Source organism: Myotis lucifugus, unplaced genomic scaffold (genome assembly GCF_000147115.1).
Source record: "Myotis lucifugus unplaced genomic scaffold, Myoluc2.0 scaffold_3, whole genome shotgun sequence".
NCBI lineage: Eukaryota > Metazoa > Chordata > Mammalia > Chiroptera > Vespertilionidae > Myotis > Myotis lucifugus.
The window spans coordinates 9,163,412-9,185,120 of record NW_005871051.1 but is presented as its reverse complement, the minus strand read 5'-3'; the positions used below and the strand labels follow the sequence as shown (position 1 = coordinate 9,185,120).

The window sequence follows — 21,709 nt, the reverse complement described above, 5'->3', positions numbered from 1 at the left end:
GCAAGCCTGGCACATCAAGGAAATCTTATGAATTTCATTGATTTATTTTATTGATTTTTTACAGAGAGGAGGGGAGAGGGATAGAGAGTTAGAAACATCGATGAGAGAGAAGCATTGATCAGCTGCCTCCTGCACACCCCCCACTGGGGATGTGCCTGCAACCAAGGTATATGCCCTTGACAGGAATCGAACCTGGGACCTTTAGTCCGCAGGCTGACGCTCTATCCAGTGAGCCAAACCAGCTAGGGCACATCAAGGAAATCTTTCATTGATTTCTGTCTTTTCATTACCTCTTATACTTTGCTACTAGAGGCCATGTCTCCAGAGTCAAAGTCCTCGAGGTCCCTAGAGCAGGGCCCAGGATGGATGCTCAGATGCCCAACCTGCAGGCACCCAGGTCCAATGTCCTAGCTCCTGCCCTGGGCCAGCCATACAGGATCCTCAACGCAGGTTTTCTCAACCTCAGCACGACTGGTATTTGGGACCTGATAACTCTTTGTAGTAAGGGATGATCCCATGCACTGTAGGATATTTAGCAGAATCCCTGGCTACTACCTACTAGATGCTGGTAGTAGTTCCTTCCTGAGTTGTGACAACCAAAAAAGCCTTAGGCGTCACTAAATGTCTCCTGGAGTCAAAATTGCCTCCAGTTGAGAACCATGGCCCTGAATCAACAATTGCCAGATGTCGCTGAGGTTAAGGCCACCAGGATCCAGAGAGGCACTGGAACTGCAGAACTGCCTGTCCCTATGTTCCCAAGTCCCAGAATGGGGCGGCAGTAAAAGCCTCTTCAATTGACTAGGTCTCAGGCTCATAGGTTCATGACTGACCACTTACTTGGTGAACTATTAGGGAATTCTGCACTTGGTTATGTCTGGTTTTATAGCAGCTAATTTTCCAAAGGCAGAAATGTGAATAATGTGGCACAGAGAATGAAAAGTGATAAGTATTAAATTTATTGGAACATCTGTAGAATACTACCTTTTACTTACCTAAGAACTGAGAAGAAAAAGGCAGCCTAGCAAGTGGTGTTTGTCAGGTTAGTATTGCTTGCATGTATGTTACTTCTGTACTCTTACTTATTAAGAATTGCATAATTATGGAACATAGTATCGACACGACGACTTTTAATGTGAGAATATATGAAATTAAGCACAAAAACTTATGTGTGCAGTATATTTCAATTATGTAACATATACACTTCATACACATAATCAGATAACTACTCATCTACCTATTACCTACCTGCCCCTCATCCTGCCTCATCTGTTTCTACAGAAAATAACTTTGTTATCTACTGGCACTGGAATATGGACCATTCTTATGTGGAAGTATATATAAGTAGAATACGTGCTACATATATGTTCTTTTAAAACTATATATAATTATATAATATGTACACATATTATATATATACACTAGAGGCCTGGTGCACAGATTCGTGCACTGGTGTGTGTGTGGGGGGGTGTGGTGTGTGGGGATCGTCCCACTGTGGGAGTGCCTCTCATCCCGGTCAGCAGAGTGGCTATGGACCCACCCTCTGAGTGGCTGCTGCTGGATGAGGAAATTAGTCTGAGCTGATATTTCGGGGTAATGTCTTAGGTAAAGGCATGTTCTGTGTCCTGGAGGAACCTGGCAGAGGGCTTTGCACCCCAAAGCGACTCGGTGAATGTCCTTGATGTGTGATGCCAGGTCAGAGACACCATTGGGGATATTCAGAGTAGCCATGCTCCAGGATCCTCAGCCAGCAGGACAGCTTCTCCGGGGGGAGTCCACAGTCCTATCCCCTCTTGCCATCCGTCTATGCCAGCTCCCCATGCTCTTTCTAGAACACACCTTAGAGGGTCTGCATCAGCTGGTGGGGTCAGGCCAGTCTTTCCCCTTTCAGACTATACTTTCTGCTCCTGGGGGAGATAATATCCCAGTCCAGCTTCAATATCAAATTCTCAATGAAGGCACTGGGCTGTGCCGTAGCTACCAATGTGTGATAGACTTTTGACTGTTCACGGTTTTTTAAATTGCATCATGTAGCTCAAGTCACAAGTGAACACTGCAAACAGCAACATTCATGGTACATTTCATCAAGTTTGGGAAGCACTGTGATCAAGTCCCAAAAACTACATTATCTATCTGCTTTCTGTTCTTTCTATCCTTCCATGCATATATGTATATGTGTGCACACACACAAAGACAAACGTTTCATGAGAAAATACCCAGCGTGCAATGGATTCTAGTATCTTCTAAGCTGTTTTATTTTTTTAAAAGCTTTGGTCAGAATCCACTACATTGAAATAATGAATCATAGTTTTCAATTTGGAAAACACTGCAGTGATGAATATATAGACATTATCTTTATTAAATAAAAAAGAAGTGAGATGCAAAACTAAATGGTAAGTAAAATGTTAACTGCCCTTTAAAAAATTTTATAAGCCATTTTAATGCTTTATCATATGTGTCCCCAGCCTTAACCAACTCATTATTGTGTTTTAGGCAAATGGTCTTCAAGTTTTCACAGCTGTTGTTTGGTTATCACTCTGATAATATGTATGTTCCTTCTCACTCCCATTCAGTTATTTCTTTTAATATTTCTCCATTTTCTCATTTTGTTTTCCGTATTATTATTTCTATACCTAAACATAATGAATAACCTGTCATGGTTGGGATTCAGGAATGAGACTGATCCATTCTGGCCTAAGTGACTGGAGTTAATCTTTGACAACCACAGTCATTCAGCAAATTTTTATCAAGCATCTACTATGAACTAAACCCGGAATATGAAATAGCCTATTTATACAGAACATACTTGACAAATAGTTTATTGAACAACACGGGAGGGCCTTTCCGTTTCAGTCACAGTATTATCTGAGAGGAAAAAACAGACTTCAAGAATAGGAAAGAGGAGACAGAAGAATCTACACAGTTGGAGCTTGCCAGATATTCTAACCGTTTTTTATCAAACAAATATCAAAAGTAATTACTTGGCGTGAGAGGAGGAAAGAGAGGCAGGAAGATGGATGACTGGGGAGGCATCTATATTATTAGCTTAAGAGTGTTCCAAATGGGGCCATTTCTGGAATCACAAATGTTCTTGTATTGCAAAGCAGTGCTTGATTCACGCACACAAGTGGTAATAACCCGGCTTTTCAAAGCCCGGGGGAATCCACCAGTCTGCAGGGCCAATGTTCAATTTCCCAGAAGCCCAGGTCAGACCTGAAAGCATCCATGCTGAACCCTTTATGGTCCTCATTTCATTAAATGCTGTGTTCTTGGCTCAGCACGAGTAAGCTCTGGATGTCTTAGCCCTGCCTCCCAAATGTGTAATTAGTCTGTGTTGTGAGCAGCTTACTTTATGCAAGACTTATGCTTCACATGCAATCATTTTGTCAATTACCAAAACTCAAACAAAAGGACTTTAAGGAAAAAAAAAAGAATGCTTTTCTAAAAATATATAAAGCAAAAGCCATACCTGGCAATTCTGCCAGGATATTTTATAATAGGCTTAACCACTGTTAACTTTTGTTAACTAAGTAAATTCTAAGGAATTTAGGGTGATGAGACTTTTGTTACAGCTAAATAAATTTTCACAACAATGAAAGGATAAGACACCTGCAAGGCACTTAATTTCTGAAATTTTTTAATCTTCTAGAAAAGCATGAGTAGCTATTATAAACATGAAAGCTTTTTGGCCAATTGGATTATATAAAATTCAACATGTGGCTATTTCCCGAGAGAGGGGATCAGAGGCTCGTTCCAACAGCTGGGAGGCATTTTATTTCAAAAAGATTATATTTTTCAGAGAGGAAAGAAAAGAAGACAATGAGAGAGGAGTGGGCACATGCAAATGTAAGTGGTAATCTGAGGATGATCACTGTAATAAATGGTAAAAGACTTTCCCACCACTGCTGCTGATACAGACATGAAATCTGCAGAACTCATGGGTGATTTACAAGTGGATAGATTATCTTTTAAAGTCTTTTGTCTTCTGGACAATACAGACAAATTACCAAAAAGAAACACAGATCACAGTGAAGATAAGTTTTTACAAATCTACTGAATTATTCCATAGGTTGTTGAGAATCAACCCACAGTTCAATATTATACATCAATCATATGGAAAAGAAAAATGTAAGTTAGTGTTGCAATAAGTAGCAGAAAAGTTTCAGAGCTGTGTGTGAGCAACACTGGTATTTTCTTTTAATGGATAGAAATATTCCATGTAGATTTCTCATAGTTAGCTCAATAATCAATATTTTGTATATATGTCCTTATGTGCACATTTATTCATTTTAAAATGATTTGTAACCAAAGATCTGAATGAAGGAAATCCTATAAAGTATTTGCAATTGAGATACTTAGTTTTTTTCATGTTTTTTGAAAGGGGCAGATGGAGGCAACCATTGAAAGCAAGAGCTGATCTTTGGCTGAATTTATAAAAAAGAAACATTTTACTTAAGTAATGGATTAACCTAATACCAGGAAACAAATGTCCAAAAATGGCCATTCTTTCTTGCCTGTTCAATCTAAAAGTACCTTAATTTAATACTAAGTCAGAGATTGAAACTAACAAAAGTAAAGTCAGACTTAAGATTCTCATAGCAACCTTTTTCCTCTTCTACTTACAGTACTTACACATGAAATGTCAGCAAATTCCACAGTTTATTGACACTGGCAAGTTTTTTCCTTTGCCGATGAAGATTAAGAAAATGAATATAATATTTTGTCATTAAAAGTAATACATATAAGTGATATTTTATATTCAGACGGCATGGAGTTTTAGAAAACTAGAACCTGCTTTGTTAATATCGAGAAACAGCAGGTCTTTTTGTTCTGTGTTTACTTCTTCCTATTAAAAATGGATTACAGAAACATGATTACCAATGTCTTAAATATGCTATAGGCAATTATTTCGTGGTTAAAATATAAGAAGACATGCTTTTATATCAGGGGTCCTCAAACTTTTTAAACAGGGGGCCAGTTCACTGTCCCTCAGACCGTTGGAGGGACGGACTACAGTTTAAAAAAAACTATGAACAAATTCCTGTGCACACTGCACATATCTTATTTTGAAGTAAAAAAACAAAACGGGAACAAATACAATATTTGTATTTGCATGTGGCCCTCGGGCCGTAGTTTGAGGACCCCTGTTTTATATGAATATAAGATCCAAGAACAAACCATTTGATTGTCTTCCTTTCGGCCGGAACCCCCATCTTCCAGTAATTCACAAAAAGGACTAACACAAAGGGAAAGAGGAGAGGCACCCGCTATATGTTCTCTGGGCCTTTTAGAAAACATGGAGTTGTTCCTTTGGCCACATACATGCGAATCTACAAGAAAGGTGATATTCAGGACATCAAGGGAATGGGCACTGTTCAAAAAGGAATGCCCCACAAACGTTACCATGGCAAAACTGGAAGAGTCTACAATGTCACCCAGCATGCAGTGGGCATTATTGTGAACAAGCAAGTTAAGGGTAAGATTCTTGCCAAGAGAATTAATGTACGTATTGAGCATATTAAGCACTCTAAGAGCCGAGATAGCTTCCTGAAACGTGTGAAGGAAAATGATCAGAAAAAGAAGGAAGCCAAAGAGAAAGGTACCTGGGTTCAACTGAAGCGTCAGCCTGCTCCACCCAGAGAAGCACACTTTGTGAGAACCAATGGAAAGGAGCCTGAGCTGCTGGAACCCATTCGCTATGAATTCATGGCATGATAAGTGGGGAAAAATAAAAAAGACTTCTGTGCTGATAAAACCCATTTGATTGTAATAATTTACTGATCTGAAAAGGAGGCCCGGTGGGCCTGGTTCTGAGAGGATTAGATGCCTATGTGAGAAGCTGGGTTTGTGATCACAGATACTTTGTATGCCAGGCTCCCTGCACCGAACACCTTGAAAAGACAATGCAACTATCAAGGACAGAAGCTGAACATAAATAAAAATGGAAGGGCACACACAGTCAGGGTGTCTGCTCCACTCACAGCCCAGCCCTCTGCTCAGGAAGGGGTGGCACTGAGGAAATTGGAGGTGCCCTCTGACCCCGCCACAGCCAGTGCACGGGCTGCTGGTGCTTCCTGAGGAAGTCTGGCCTGAGGCTGTGCCCAATTAGCACCGGCTTCAGAAACCAAGGAAGCCACCAGACGGGTTCCCCATAACACATGGATCCATCTCAGGTCTAATGCACAGGCTCGCAGCATTGCAGTAAGGGGGGAAATGAGGGTTTCTATGATGAAAAAGTCTAGGGAAAGGGTTTCTTTATTTTGGGACTTCTCAGTGCTTTTAAAATAACACTGGACTGTGGAACACATGTTGGCAGGAAGCATATTATAGAAACAGTGCTCCTTAGCATACACGTAATGCAGTGCTTCACTAGGGAACATAGGGAAGGAAGGTGAGGCTAGAAAGAAATGGGGCAGAGAGGAGAGGTTTGAGAGAGAAATCTTGTAGGTCATGAACAAAGTCCTAGAGATACTGCACAACTTCCTGGTTAAACCTTCCAGTTCCATTTTTTTTTTTCTGCATCACACCCTTTTTAAAAAATATATATTTTGTTGATTTCAGAGAGGAAGGGTGAGGGAGAGAGAGAAAGAAACATCAATGATGCGAGAGAATCATTGCTTGGCTGCCTCCTGCATGCCTCCCACTGGGGATTGAGCCCACAACCCAGGCATGTGCCCTGACCGGGAATTAACCGTGACCTCCTGGGTCAATGCTCAGCCACTGAGCCCCCATGGCCGGGCTGCATCACACTCTTGTCTACATTCCGTATGTCACTTTCAGCATCAGCAACAACAAAAGGTCATAGGGGTCACGCCAGGCTTCAGCCGTGCCAGACAGCCAGGGCATTCTGAAGCTTTTAGAATGAGGGATTCCTTACTAAAGGGGCCTAAATGTTTGGTTTCCGTATGAGAAGTTTAAAAATATATTATTATTTTTTAGTTTTGAATTGGGAAACTTCTGTAGGTTTTTTAAAGACAATGCATTGCAGGTTGTATTCACTGGGATTTTAGGAAGTATAGTCAAAGAATAAACTCTTCAGCCATTACAGTAAAAGTATAAGAATGTTCTACATAACACCCTCCATTCTTAGTACATGTGTCATTATTTAGGGTAAATAACTCTTTTAGTAAAGAAATACAGCTTTCTTCCCAACCGAAGAATTCTAAAGGCAGGGATTACATCTCCGTTACCTACATTTTCCCTAGAGGACCCTGTTAATGTTCTTTCCTTTCAGGTGCAGGCAGTCACGTTTATTTAATCGCATTACCATGTAAAACAGTACAACCACCGCCTCAAGAAAGTGATATTTGTTTAAAGGCAGGGGGAGGGGAAGTTTATATTTGTTGGTTACGGCTATAAGAAAATCAAGTGATTAAAATATAGCCATTTTAACCCTACCCTTTTTTTCTGATGTCTGAGTTCCATCTAAGGAGATTCCAAGGGGAAACCAATCCCCTTTAGTACACTATTAATGATAAATAATCCTAATGTTCTTAATATACATACATACATATATATGCATATATATATATGTATATATATGTATGTATATTTACATATGTATATATATATGTATGTATATATATGTATGTATATATATATGTATGTATATATATGTATGTATATGTATGTATATGTATATATATATGTATTTATAATTACCATATAGACAGGGTATCCCAAAAATGTATACACACTTTGAGATTCTAAAGTCAGTATTTATTAACATACAATTCATTTTCAAAATTTGAAAGAATCTACAGAAATGAGTAGATTATATATTTTTGGGACACCCTGTATATATATATAAAACATCATTTGCAGATAGACATATAATTTGCCTTTTAATAATTAAATCAATCTGTTAAAATTAATTTTCAGATAAAACTGACTATAAACTAAGAAGTCATTTAAGTTCTATAGAGTATGAAAACACATAACATTACACTGTGATATATCTTCCTATCCTCAGTACTACAAACAATTTTAAAGGAGAGGGGAAATCTACCCAGAGTTAAATGGGGGAAAGTGAGTGAATGTACCAGTTGTCTGTTGCCATAAAAATATTGCATAACAAACCACCAAAAACTGTGACATGAAAAATAAGGCATCTACTTCTGGCTCACATATCTGCAAGTCGATGGGGGTTTGGCTGATCTAGGCTGGGCTCAGGTAGGCCTGCCTCCAAGCTGTAGATTTCTCATCTTCCTTAGACCACTGGATATCTGAAGCATGTTTCCCTCATGATTAAAAACAGGAATGTATTTTTTTTAATTTTCCTTATTGATTAAGGTATTACATATGTGTCCCTGGTGTCTGTGTCCATTGGTTATGCTTATATGCATGTATACAAGCCTTTTGGTTGATCTCTCCCCCTTACCCCCACCCTCCCTTGCCTTCCCTCTGAGGTTTGATGGTCTGATCAATGCTTAAAAACAAAAGTAATTATAAAACCTTTGCTCACAAAACATTCATTAACATCTCATTGGCCAAATGAATTCACGGGGCCAAGTCCACAGGCTATGGTTGGAAAAATACTCTCCACACACCATGAGACCATGACAGGAGAATGGATATATGATGCTCTGATTGGAAGTGAAGAATTGAGACCAATAATTGTGTTCACCAACTGGGGGATTTCTTTCTTTCTTTTTTCTTGACACATGGGAGATACCAAGGATTAACGATGTATCATAGGGCTTATATTTCTCTTAATCATGTCTCTCCTTTTGATGTCAGGATTTCTATTTGACACATATATCCATCTGCCATCAGCTGAATATTTCCATCACCTCCAAATTCATATATTGAAGTCCTAATCCCCAAGGTGATGATATAGGAGGTGGGGATTTGGGAGGCGATCATGAGTGGGATTAGCACCCTCATAAAAGAGAACCTGCAGAGCTCCCTAGCCTTTCCTCCACAGGGGGATACAATGAGGAGTCTACGACCCAAAGAGGGCTCTCATCCAACCATGATGGCACCCTGACCTTCGACTTCCAGACTCCAGACTATGAGAACAAAGTTCTGTTATTTATAAGCCACTCAGTTACAGCAGCGCGAACAGACTAACACAGCATCCCAGAGTCTGAAGTTCACAGTGGCTTCTGGAGCTGTAATATTTTCCCAAGGTAGAGGAGGTAGGCAACCCAATTCTGGGAAGATCCCTCCTCTCACATCTCTTCACTGTTCCTGCCAAATTCTTGAAAGAGGCCCCCCAGTCCTAGATAACTGTTGAGCTATTAAATGCTGTCTTTCACTTTACATTCTTCTTCTTCAGTCTTCTTCATCTGAATCCTCCCCCACCTTGCTGTTATATATAGTATAGGAAAGCAGGACAAGGGGAAAGGAGCAATTTCTATGGCCTTAATTCCTGTAAAATCAGTGTGTAATTACAAGAAGTTTAAAAGTTCAGTGCACTTCCAATCAATATCTCCCTAGCTATAGGTTATGCAGGACTCCTTTCTCCCCTGAACTAATGGATCTTAATTTTCAAACAAAGTCAAGTACATGTCAAAGACTAAACAAGGACTACACCAGTCCCGTTCCTAAATAAGGAATTAAATTCTTTAAAAATCTAATCCAGCACAGCTCCAGTTGCACCTGCTGAAAGACTCATCTAAGCACAATGAGCGAACAATCTTTCTGGTTAAGCATTTTCCTGGTGGTACAGACCTACAATTTTCGTGACACCTAATGAAACATACATAAGGAAAAACCTATTTCCCATGTATCTGCGTATATGTCAATTATAGAAATTATTTCTCCCTCAAAGGTTTAATGGAATAAAAGGCTATTTACTTAGCACTTCCAAGCGCCCTGGCTTCGGGCTCAGCACATAAGACACCTCTTTCTTCCCTGACGTTATCAGTGGGAAAACAACCTGCTTTCCTCTGAGCTCCTATTTCAGTTTCTTTCCCCCAGTCTTATGATTCTCATCACTTTCTGTTTTTACAGTTATTTGCTGGCCTGTCTGTCTTAACCCCACTGTACCATTGTGATCCCATCAAAGACAGGAATTATGTTTAATTCAACTTTGAATCCAGTTCAGCTTCCGGTAGGATGCATGTGTCATAAATATTTGTGCTAGGGTGACTTCATAAATTATTTTGTTGACATTTCTCTGCCACAGTGCCCTTTTTGAAATAATAGCATTAAAAGACCAAAAGAAAAAAAAGTAACAATTGTATATCTTATATCTTATCTACAAAATCAAAATTTTAACTCTTCTACCATAACGCTCTAGCATATTTATTAGATAGAAACAAAATTAATTACTTAAATGTCACAAAGAATCTCTCTTAGTTTTTTTTAGATGGGATTCTCTCTACCTAAAACTCATTCTCTCCCCTCCTCCCACTTTGACACCCATTGGAAAACTCTTACTTAGCCATCAAAGCCCAACTTAATTGTCACCTACTCTCTGTGGCTGGGCCCTCATCTGGGTCTCTGTACATAATTAAATTATAGCACAAATCACAATGTATTATGGTTATTTGTTATTACATAAATCTTTAAGAACTGCAAGGCAACAATGACCATTCTACCTACATTTATGCCACGAGGGCCTATTCTAATGCATGCCTGAGAATGAGTGCACACTACATGTTTTTTAAAGAGCATTGCTGACAAGCACTCCATCAGTTAGTTCTTCCTTTGTAGGTCAATGTGGGCCATGTTATTATTAATATTAAAAACAGTTTAAAAACTGCTAATTAAGTTTCAATACTTCCTAATATAGATCACCATCATCATCATCAAATGGAAGTTTGGAATAATTTGCAGTCCTCTGAGATGTGCGTTTGGGGTGTCCACACCAACTAAGTGGTTTCCTTTCTCATTTTTATAACAGCGCTAAGTTTAATCACGACCTGTGTGCACTCTGATGCCTATAAAGGGCTGAGCTATGCAAGAAAATCGCTTGCAAATGTTTCTACGAACTTAGATTTATTTTGGCTCATCTGATCACCATATCCGCTCTTGAGTTTTGATATGGGGTGGAGTGAATCTGTCATTCACTTCTGCTTTATTATGACAGCTGGTACCATTTGGCAACTACCCTGTTCATATTAACCCTAAAAAAACATTTTTTTTACAGTTAAAACGAAGACTGTGTCTATATTAACTCCTAAACAATTGGTTGAATAGTTTAAAATCACTTACTGAGACAATTCATTTATTTGGAATAAAACTGAAAATCAAGTAAACTAAAAATGGCTTTGGCAGTTATTTTCTAAAAACTAAACTGGGCACTATTTGGTCACAGACCCCAATTAAAACACTCGTAATATATTTGGTATCTCCCCATCTTTGTCCTTTCAAAGTCACTGCACATTAGGTTCAAATAATCCAGAATATTTTTAAACTGTTTTTGTCAATAAGGAAGAATCAAAGTCATAATTCAAATCTGTTAATGACTGGTAGAGAGACACCTGCCCAATTATGTTCTTGTAAAGGCAGTCCTTAGCCCCAACTTTTGTCTCTGTGGCTAGAGTTCATCCCAATATTTTAGCCACATCAAAAGTAGGGCATGGGCTAAACAAATATGTGTGATTTACAAAGGCAGCCATATTTCAGTGATACAAAGCAAGCCACCTAGTACTTAATGGGGACTGTATGTTTAGTTATATATATATTTTTTGTAACACTGAAAAAAATCCAAAGTATTTAAGAGAACAAGCTGAGAGACATAATCAAAGAGTCAAAAAAAATTCTAGACTTAAGAATAAGTGCAAATAATTTTCTGATATGTTATAACAACATAATAGGTATGTATCAATTTTAACCATTATTCAGCATATCAGTACAGTCTATACTCTGACCAGATCTCTAACTTCTAACAAAACGATCTGTACCAGTAGAAAATTCAGCTGCAACTTCCTAGGAAATATTAATAGTGTTCTAAGAACATTGTATGTGATCAAAATCCCAATTTCTTTCCTAGTATTCTATTAGGATAATCTCCCACATTCTTTTAAAGAAAAACGGAATTGGGGGGAAAAAAAACAATGGTCTTCCTTTAGCTTTCCTCACTCTCTGGTCTGTGGTCATTAATGTCTACTCAATACCACCCTCAGTCATCTGTCTCTCCTGGGACAGTACTTTCAATTAAACCTTTTATTTCACCCAGGAATGCCTGTTCTGATTGACCACTGCACTTTTTATCTGTGGATTTATGATAATCTAATGCACATCTTCTCACAGGCAGAATGGCCTCATGAATCCTTATTGTTCTTATACCAGAAGAGAAGTGAAAAACAAAATTAGCTCCTGCGGAAGACAGGAAGGAAGCGGCATTTGTTTAACACTGCAAGAGGCCTTTCACTACCTGCCCAATGGCCTTGACCCTGGCCTCAATGTGCTGGCTGCCCTCGCCTGGCTGCTCTCCTCTGATAAGACTTGCCAATTCCCTCGAGAGTCATTGAGAGCCCAGGGTGAGAGGCAGAGTGATCTTTGGGTTACATTTTCAAAGGTTTGCAAAGGAAGTAAGACATTTACATGCTATCGCTATTTTCTTCTGCACAAAACCCTACAGGTTAAAGAAGAACCTCTGAACTGTTATCCAGCGGCAAAGGCTGGGCTTTTAAAAAAGCAAGCGCCTTATGACCCAGCGATTCCATTTCTGGAAATATATCTGAAGAAACCTGAACCACCAATTCAAAAGAATATACGCACCCCTATGTTCATTGCAGCGCTACTTATAATAGCCAAGATTTGGAAGCAGCCCAAATGCCCATCAGTGGATGAGTGGATAAAAAAAACTGTGGTACATTTACACCATGAAATACTACTTGGCCATAAAAAAGAAGGCAATCTAACCATTTGTGACAGCATGGATGGACCTGTATTATGCTAAGTGAAATAAGCCAGTCCAAGAAAGACAAGTACCATATGATTTCACTTACATGTGGAATCTGATGAACAAAATAAACTAACAAACGTTATAGAAACAGACTCAAAGATACAGAGAACAGACTGATGGTTGTCAGAGGGGATGAGGGTTAGGGTGCTAGGTGAAAAAGGTGAACAGATTAAGCAAAAAAAAAAGAAAGAAAAGAAAAAATAACCCTCATAGACAGACAACATAGTGCCAGAGGGAAAGAGGGTGGGAGGAGATAGAAGAGAGTAAAGTGGGGATAAATGGTGATGGAAGGAGACTTGACTTTGGGTAGTGAACACAAAATACAGATGACATATTATAGAATTGTACACCTGAGACCAGTATAATTTTATTAACTAATGTCACCTCAATAAATTCAATAAAAATCCATACACTTTAAAAACAAATAAATAAATAAAATAAAAAAGTAAGCAACTAGCTTGTTAGTATCTATTTTGTCTTCACTTTCTTTCCAAATAGGATGCACATGATTTGGTTTCTATTTCAGAAGCACACAAATTATAGTGACATGTTATTAACTTAACCACCATGAAAAATTACATATATATGTATATATTTTACAATCATATTCAGTTAGGCAGCTGAAAATGAGTGTATTTCTATCTCTTTATGATACAGGGAATAAGTCACTCTTATGTATATCGTCAAACACGAACAAGTTCAACAGCCTTCATCGTTGTTTAATTTCTTTGAATGCCTACATAGCATATAAAATTACCAAGTTAATAATTGCATTAATATTTATTTATATAATTTATTTACAATCTGTATAGTATCAAAGAGGAATTGAAGTGGCTTGCATTAATAATTACATTGAAAATATCTGCCAAGTTTTCAACAAGTTGCTAATGTTGACACACTCATATTTTTCCATTAACAGAATCCAGAGCTCAGAGATTTCTTTTTTTTGCATAAAGGATAGCCCAAACCTTAATGAATAGTGTTTGTAATTTATTCACATTTCTTTGTGTGTAATGCAAATTAGCTTTAAGTAAATTGACTGTGGAGAAAGACAATTTCTAGTTAGAAAACAGGTTATCTTAGATAATAAAAGGGTAATATGCAAATTGACCGAATGGCAGAACAACTGGTCGCTATGACGCGCACTGACCACCAGGGGACAGACACTCAATGCAGGACCTGCCCCCTGGTGGTCAATGTGCTCCCACAGGGGGAGTGCCACTCAGCGAGAAGCCGGGCTCACGGCTGGCGAGCGCAGAAGTTGTGGTGGGAGCCTCTCCTGCCTCTGCGGCAGTGCTGAGGATGTCCATCAGTCAGACATCCCCTGAGGGCCAAACAGTGAGAAGGCGCAGGCAGGGCTGAGGGACCCCCTTCCCCACCCAGTGCATGAATTTCATGCACCAGGCCTCTAGTTTACTATAAGTTTGCTTGTAAACCTGGTTCTTGCAATTTGAACTTTTTTTTCTCTCAAGAATATGATGTGTACAATTACACAATGGACTACTATGCAGGCAGTAAAAATTAAGGATCTCTTACCCTTTGAGAAAGCATGGAGGGGCCTGGAGAGTATTATACTAAGTGAAATAAGTCAGTCAGAGAAAGACAAATATCACATGATCTCACTCATTTGTGAAATCTAATGAACAAAATAAACGGATGAACAAAAACGATCCAGAGACATAGAAGCATGGAACAGACTGACTGATCTCAGAGGGAAGGGGAAGGAAGGGCAGGAAGAGATTAATCAAAGAACTTATATGCATATATGCACAACCCATGGACACAGACAATAGTGTGTGAAGGCCTGGGGGGTGGGGTATAGAGTGGAGGGGATCAATGGGGAAGAAGGGACTATCTGTAATACTTTCAACAATAAAGATAAATTTAAAAAAAGAAAAGAAACTGGTAAATTGAGCCTAGGTTTCACGTAGATAACAGATTTGTTTCCTTTACAGTATCTCTAAAATATAATAGTAGGTAATAATTTACATTCTACTGGATGGGCTATATATAAGAATGGTCTATGGGGAAAATACACCCAACCTTGCAATTCAGGAGAGGACGAACCCATTTCCTTTTCAGCTGGCTATGGAGGTAAAGTCTCTTATGGTACCCACAGCCCTGATGGCGTCAGGAGTGGGTTAGAGGAAGGGGTCCAAATGTGCCTATTAACTACTCTGGCAACAAACACCACAACAGCTGGAGATAAAAAAAAAAGTGGGCACAAGAAAGATATCTGTTGGCAGTTGGCTAGCTCTACATTTACTTAGGAGAAGGCACTCTACCTCAAATGCTCCCAAGGCATTCTGAAATGTGAAACAGACACTCAGAGGCAGACTCCTACTGCCCATTCATAGAGTACACAGATCAATCATAATTCAGGCACTGTCTGTATTGAGTGTCCTGCCAAGATTTGATGCACAGAAATTCAGAAAAGAGTATTTTGCATTAGGAAGAGATCTAAGAGACCATTTAATTCAATCCCCTCATTTTATAGACAAGGAGACTCTTCTCCTTACTTACTGTCAAATTACTTTTTCTTTTGATAATTTAACTTTAGTGTTTATTAGTTTATCACTAACTACACAATCCAGCTTCTACTCCTAGTCTCCAATCCAGACTGTGGGTATTGTCGACATAAGAAACTTCCCATAGAGAATGTTTAAGAGTTTATTTGCGTCATGGCCAGTCCTCACAACCACCAGCCTGAGGGCCAATCCCTCCCATTGATGTACCAACACAAGATATTCAAAGTGATGAAAACTGAATAAGAAAACAAGACTTAATTATATGCAGAATCTAAAGAGCAAAATAAACGAACAAAACAAAAACAAACTCATAGAGAAAGAGAACGTTTTAAGGCTGCCACATGGAAGGGGGTGAGGAGAGAGGTGAAAAATGGGAAGGGAGTATGATGTACAAATTGCCAGTTATAGAAACAGTCACGGTGAAGGCATAAGGAATATAAAGTACAGCATAAGGAATATGGTCACTAGTATTGTAATAACTTCCTATGGTGTCAGATGGATATTAGTGTTATCAGGGTGATGCCTTTGTAAGTTATATAAATTTCTAATCACTATGTTGTATGCCCGAAAGTTATATAATATTGTATGTCAACTGTAAGAAAAAATGTTTAAAAAAAGAGAATGAGACAGAAGTGACATTGTGCAACTTGCCCTTGAGAGCCCTTGCATCTCATGCTTTTGCTGTCTTGAGAATGTCAGGTAAGGAAGCCGGACTAGCCTTCTGGAAGATAAGGAATCACATGAAGGGGAACCAATGTGCCCCACCCAAGAGCTAGTGACAACTGACAGCCACACCAGGGAGGTAAGATGCATGAATAAGCCCAGACACCAAACTTGTAAACAGGTAATTTATGAACACAGGGCATCCAATGGATCTTAAATTTACACTTACTGGCATTTCTATATTAGCCCTAGACATGGTCCTGTTATGGACTTGTAATTTTGCCCAAGTGATGGTGTAAGTTGCCAACATTATCAGCATTTTAACTAAAATGTTTCTTTCCTCTACTCTCCCTTTTCCTCAGTTTTCCTTCATCTTGCCTCATGCTTTTCCATATCCCTAGAAGTGTTTTCTCACTTTGCTTCTTTGAATCCATCCACAGTCAGAGTCAAAACAGATGAAATGTTTCATAATTTTAAGGCCCTTATGGATTTCATTTAAAAAATATTTGTATTTATTGATTTGAGAGAGAAACATCGATTTGTTGTTCCACTTATTTATGTATTCATTGGTTGATTCTTGTATGTGTTCTGACTAGGAATAGAGTCTGCAACCTTGGTGTATCAGGACAATGCTCTAACCAATTGAGCTATCTGGTTAGCACCTGGATTTCTTCTTTTTTTAGTGAACTTCTAGTTCACTATTAACCTCCTCTCAGCTTTTTCCTTAAATTTGTGTACTATTTCCCTCCTATCAGCTTTCCCCTCAGATGATAGGCACTATGTCATATTCTTACCTGGTTTCTCTGATGGCACTTAGCAAATGTCTACAAGTTCCTGACTTAATACATCTTAAAATACACACTTTATGGTACAGTATCTAGCACAAATAAATGTTCAGTCAGCATTTGATCAGCTAAACTGGAAATAGTAGGTGTTCGGTAAATATTTGTTGAACAATCAGGTCTTGTTATCATCAATGAGGACCCAGAAATAAAGGGACATGGAGGCCCAAGAAGACAGTTCTCCTGAACATCAGCCTCTCTCTGAGAATCACGGGGGAGAAGCATTCATCTCCAGGATGGAGGGCAAGCAAGTCACAGGTATGATATACTGGTTGGGTGTTTTTGTGCTTTTCCATTTGGGGTTTCTTTGTTTACTTCTGTGTGTGTTCTCCCTTAAGTGGGAAGTCAAGGGTCTGTAGATGAAATATGTAGCTGCTGAGAAGGAGAGAAGGGAGGGGTGAGCTCCCTGTGTCAGGCTGAAAGCTGTAACTCACCTGCAGGGTTTAGTCAAGGCCCACAGTTCCATAAATCAACAGCCATCAGCTCCAATACATGGAGGAGCAAAAGTAGGTTTATAGTTGTTGGTATGAAAAAGAATACAAATATTAATAAATAATAATAATACAAGAATAAAGTGTGTTTCTTATACTCACAACTTGTAAGCCTACTTTTGCCCAACCCTGATGTAGGCGATAATGACTACCACAGGCTTTGTTGTTCTTGGGGATATTTTTGCCATTCTATTACCATCTTCATCTACCGTGTGGCATTTCAATGTAATTTATATAATGTTCTATTACCTTCCTCTTCATCACCATCCGACATCTTAATGTAATGTAGAAATAAATATATTCTGCAATTGGTAAATATCATATTGAGTGTTAGTCTTTTCTAAAAGGCAGAATGGCCGGTCAGAAGCAAGAAAGAGAAGGAGAGAGGAAGGAAAAGGAGAGAAAGAGGAAATAGAAGAAAACTAAAACAACATTTCAAGCTGTTAAACAATGCTTCCTTAGATCCCAAGCCTATAAAAATGCAAAGAATTAATTAAGGCAAGACTAGTGATAAAAGTCCTTCATATAACTCAATAAGTGGTCAGGAAACATAATTGAACTCGTCTGTAATCGAATATCCTGCCATCCAGTGGATTTAAGGAAGAGTAAACTTAAAGAGACATAACAATATTAAATGTCTTTTGTCTTTTTAACATTCCTGATAAAGCAGTCTTTATTGGAAAGAGAACCAGGCTGTGGATGGGCTTCCATGAGGCAGCCACAGGAACGGAATAGTCTGTGATTTGTACTTGGGCATCTTAATTTAAATAATTACAATATCTTAAGTAAAAATGAATCTTAACTCCTTCCGTGTTTTATTATATCTGACAAGTTCAGTAAAAGGGCACCTACTTACTGGTGCATTATGCGTCATATGCTCTGCACACTCATTAAAAATAACGAGAGCATATTTAAAAGTCCTTGCCCAGAGAATCTTTGGTGAGGGAGCATGGGAAGAGGTAAGTGGCAACAGATTGTTATTTAAGTGTCTATCTCTGTTTTATCAGCCCTCAGGAAAAAAATAAAGGCGCATGATTAAGCTGATATTCTTTAATGATAAAGATCACACATTTTCCTGAGAAACAGGCGGATGAAACATGCTCAGACCTCTAAGTGTACTTTCAAAACCAAGTGGACTGTCGTGGCAGCTCCACATGTGTGGTATTTACTTTGATAACAGCTGGAAAAGTCAACCACAATCAATTAAGGCGGTACTTTCTTCCCTTTAATCTTTAAACATCCTTTACAAAATGAATGCGTTTCCTTATCTTACACCAAATGTACCTTAGCAAATGCACAGATCACAGGCACAGAGGTAATTAAGCAAATCAAGGTCTTCCCCCGAGTTTTGTAACCACCTTCTTATCCAGCTGCTACGTATCAACAGCTGGCATGAATTACTGGTAACATGTGGCTAACTGAATAATAAGAAGGATGGAGTGTGTGGTTGGTCACACTCTTACTTTTCCCTAGCTGTTTAAACATGTATATTTGAAAACTTCTTGTGTGTTTTTTTCAGCCTTCAGAAGCCTAATAATGGCCACAGTGGCCACTAATAAGACATATTTCTTGTGCCATGAGACTATGGCTGTCTCTCACGGCTCTTCGGTCTTACTGTAACTTTGTAGGAGAATGTAATTAGGCCCCAATCCTCTGAAATGTCAAGAGAGCTTCGCTTTAGCATGGAGCGCTCCTCCTTCCACCACCTTCCACCCTCCAACAAAACCAGGCTTGTGATAAAGGCCATTAAGTATTTTCCTTCTGACACCTGGAAGCCATACAACCAGGCAAAGCGGCCAGCACTTCCTCCATCTGTTTTAATAATGCTGGACCAGAGCATTTATCATCATCCATTTTACCAAGACTAGATTTTGCTGACAAGGCTTCAGTAAAATTCTTTCAGGTATAAGTACTTCCCAGGGAGTAGCAAATGACTATTAATCCCTCAGCCTTGTGGGTTATTGAACGCATTCAAAAAACTGGCAGAGATTGAGGACCTAGAATCTCCGTGCACAGCACAAGTGAGAGCAGGCGTGATGCTTATCTCAGTGAGGTGGAAGTCTTACTTAGGAATGTTTCTGATTTTGATAAACAATGTACGTTTTGAAAAGGGCCAATACCTCCGTGCCCCATCTGTCCTATCTAAAAAAACAGACAAAATAAATGAAATAAATGGGAACTAAGCATAGTTGCTTTGTGATAGAAAATGAGGATCACTTTCTTAGGAGCTTTATATAATCTTTGTCATGAGTTCAACCACAGTATGTGGGGGACAGTAGGGTATGGTCCATGTAAGAGGCCAATGGAGCATCTCTTACATTCTAGCATCCCATGTTGGAGATAAAGGGGAAGGGAGAAGGGAAATTGGCGTGACTGCAGACAAATAGCAATAACACAATCTTTTAAGCTTCCCTATAAAGACCTCCCTCTGGTAAGTGTCTAAATCTACAAGTTACAAGGTGGCATGTAACACATTTGGAGCACAATCAAATTGAGTGTGAAAATTTTAAAACACAATTGAATGGGCCTGAAAAAGTCAAGTACAATTGAGTTTGCCTAAATGAATCAGGTGTAATTGAGTTGAGTAACTGGATTGTGCTCAGCATTGGCCCTTGGCCAAAATGAAGGCACGTGGCCTAAGAGACACGGGGCTTAAACTTCTCACAGCCAATTTTTCACAGAGCAAGACATTGTTTGCAGACTATAGAACAGTGGTTCTCAACCTTCTGGCCCTTGAAATACAGTTCCTCATGTTGTGACCCAACCATAAAATTATTTTCGTTGCTACTTCATAACTGTAATGTTGCTACTGTGATGAATCGTAATGTAAATATCTGATATGCAGGATGGTCTTAGGCGACCCCTGTGAAAGGGTCGTTTGACCGCCAAAGGGGTCGCGACCCACAGGTTGAGAACCACTGCTATAGGAAGATAAAGTTGAAAATGTGATTACTGAAGCTAGTCAACTAGTCACTAAGTTACCCTGTAGTCCTTATGCTGTTATAATGGAACCACTATTCCAATGCTTCTCAACCTTGAGTGAGCTCAGAATAATCTGGAGGGCTTGTTAAAATAACTCTTTGAGCCCCACCCTTAGAGTTTTCCATTTCTTTGCTCAGTAGGGAGCCTGAGAATTTGCATGTGTATGAAGGTCCCAGGTGATACTGTACTGCTGGTCTAAGACCACACTTTGAGAACCGCTATTCTCACAAGTTATTGTAGCCAAAGATTGAAGCATTAAAAATACTTTAAAATACCTCTAATATTTTTAAATGTGAAGTAATAATACTTTCCTATATCTTTACAAGTAGACTGTACTAGATTATGCAAATGTTCTGATAATTTAAACTGTCTAAATTGACATTTATATTCAATATTAACTATCCCTACTCTCTCTGTCATGTGATGCTGTAATTAAAGATTGCTAATGCCCTGGAATCTGAGAAAATCTGTATATATTCTTATTTGGTTTAAATGGATAATGTGTTAGATAAAGGTTGGGTATGGATTAGGGGTACTAAGCCCTTTAGCAATACATTTTTAGTCTCCTGTCATCTGCTTTAACAATGCAGAGCTTTCATTTATTCAGTCAACAAATATTTACTGAGCATATAGCATGCACCAGGCACAGGAAATAACAGGAGTTAACATTATTTGAGATTTACCATGTGTTAGCATCTATGCTCGGTTAATTCTCACAATTATGTGTTATTTTCACTTGACAGATAAGGAAACTGAGGCACTGAGAGGTGAATAGGATAGGAAAGCAGGGATTCACATTCAGAATCCCTGAGACTCCCAAACCTGGGCTCTTAACTGCTACTTCTCTATAGTTTTTAAGGTCTACATGAGGAAATTTAGCAATGAGCGATTCAGGGGCATGAGGAGGGGAGGCCTCAGTGGATAGAGCGTCCGCCTGCGTACTAAAGAAACTGTGAGATGAAAGGGAAGTGAAGGGGTGTCCTAGACAGGGGGGAGGCTCATAGCAAATGTTTGGCAAGGAGAGGGCCCTGGTAACATTTAAACTGGTGAGAAGAGTTTGGGATGGCTAGAGAGCAGGGAGAAAGAATGTGCTGACAATCCCAGAGTCATAGACCAGTGTGAAATCCATGAAAGGAATACAATTCTAGGAGAGAATAACTGTTTTTTCCAACAAACCAACCTATACATCTCTTAATGCTATCCCTAAGCATCCAAAGTCAAAACTTTAGAATTATTGATATTTCTTACTCCATCACCCTAACATCTATCAAATGCCCAAACTAAAGTTCTCTACCTTCATTTCTCTCTCAATCACCAATGGGTGGGAAACCCTAACTGCACACG

General features: G+C 39.0%; 1 protein-coding gene and 1 pseudogene across 1 annotated transcript in view; one reads left to right on the top strand and one right to left on the bottom strand.

The window, feature by feature from the left end:
• The window catches only part of PARD3B (par-3 family cell polarity regulator beta), an 812,619-nt gene that overhangs the window by 384,478 nt on the left and 406,432 nt on the right, over positions 1 to 21,709 (bottom strand). The window lies entirely within an intron of this gene.
• LOC106698840 lies at positions 5,227 to 5,752 on the top strand (annotated as a pseudogene).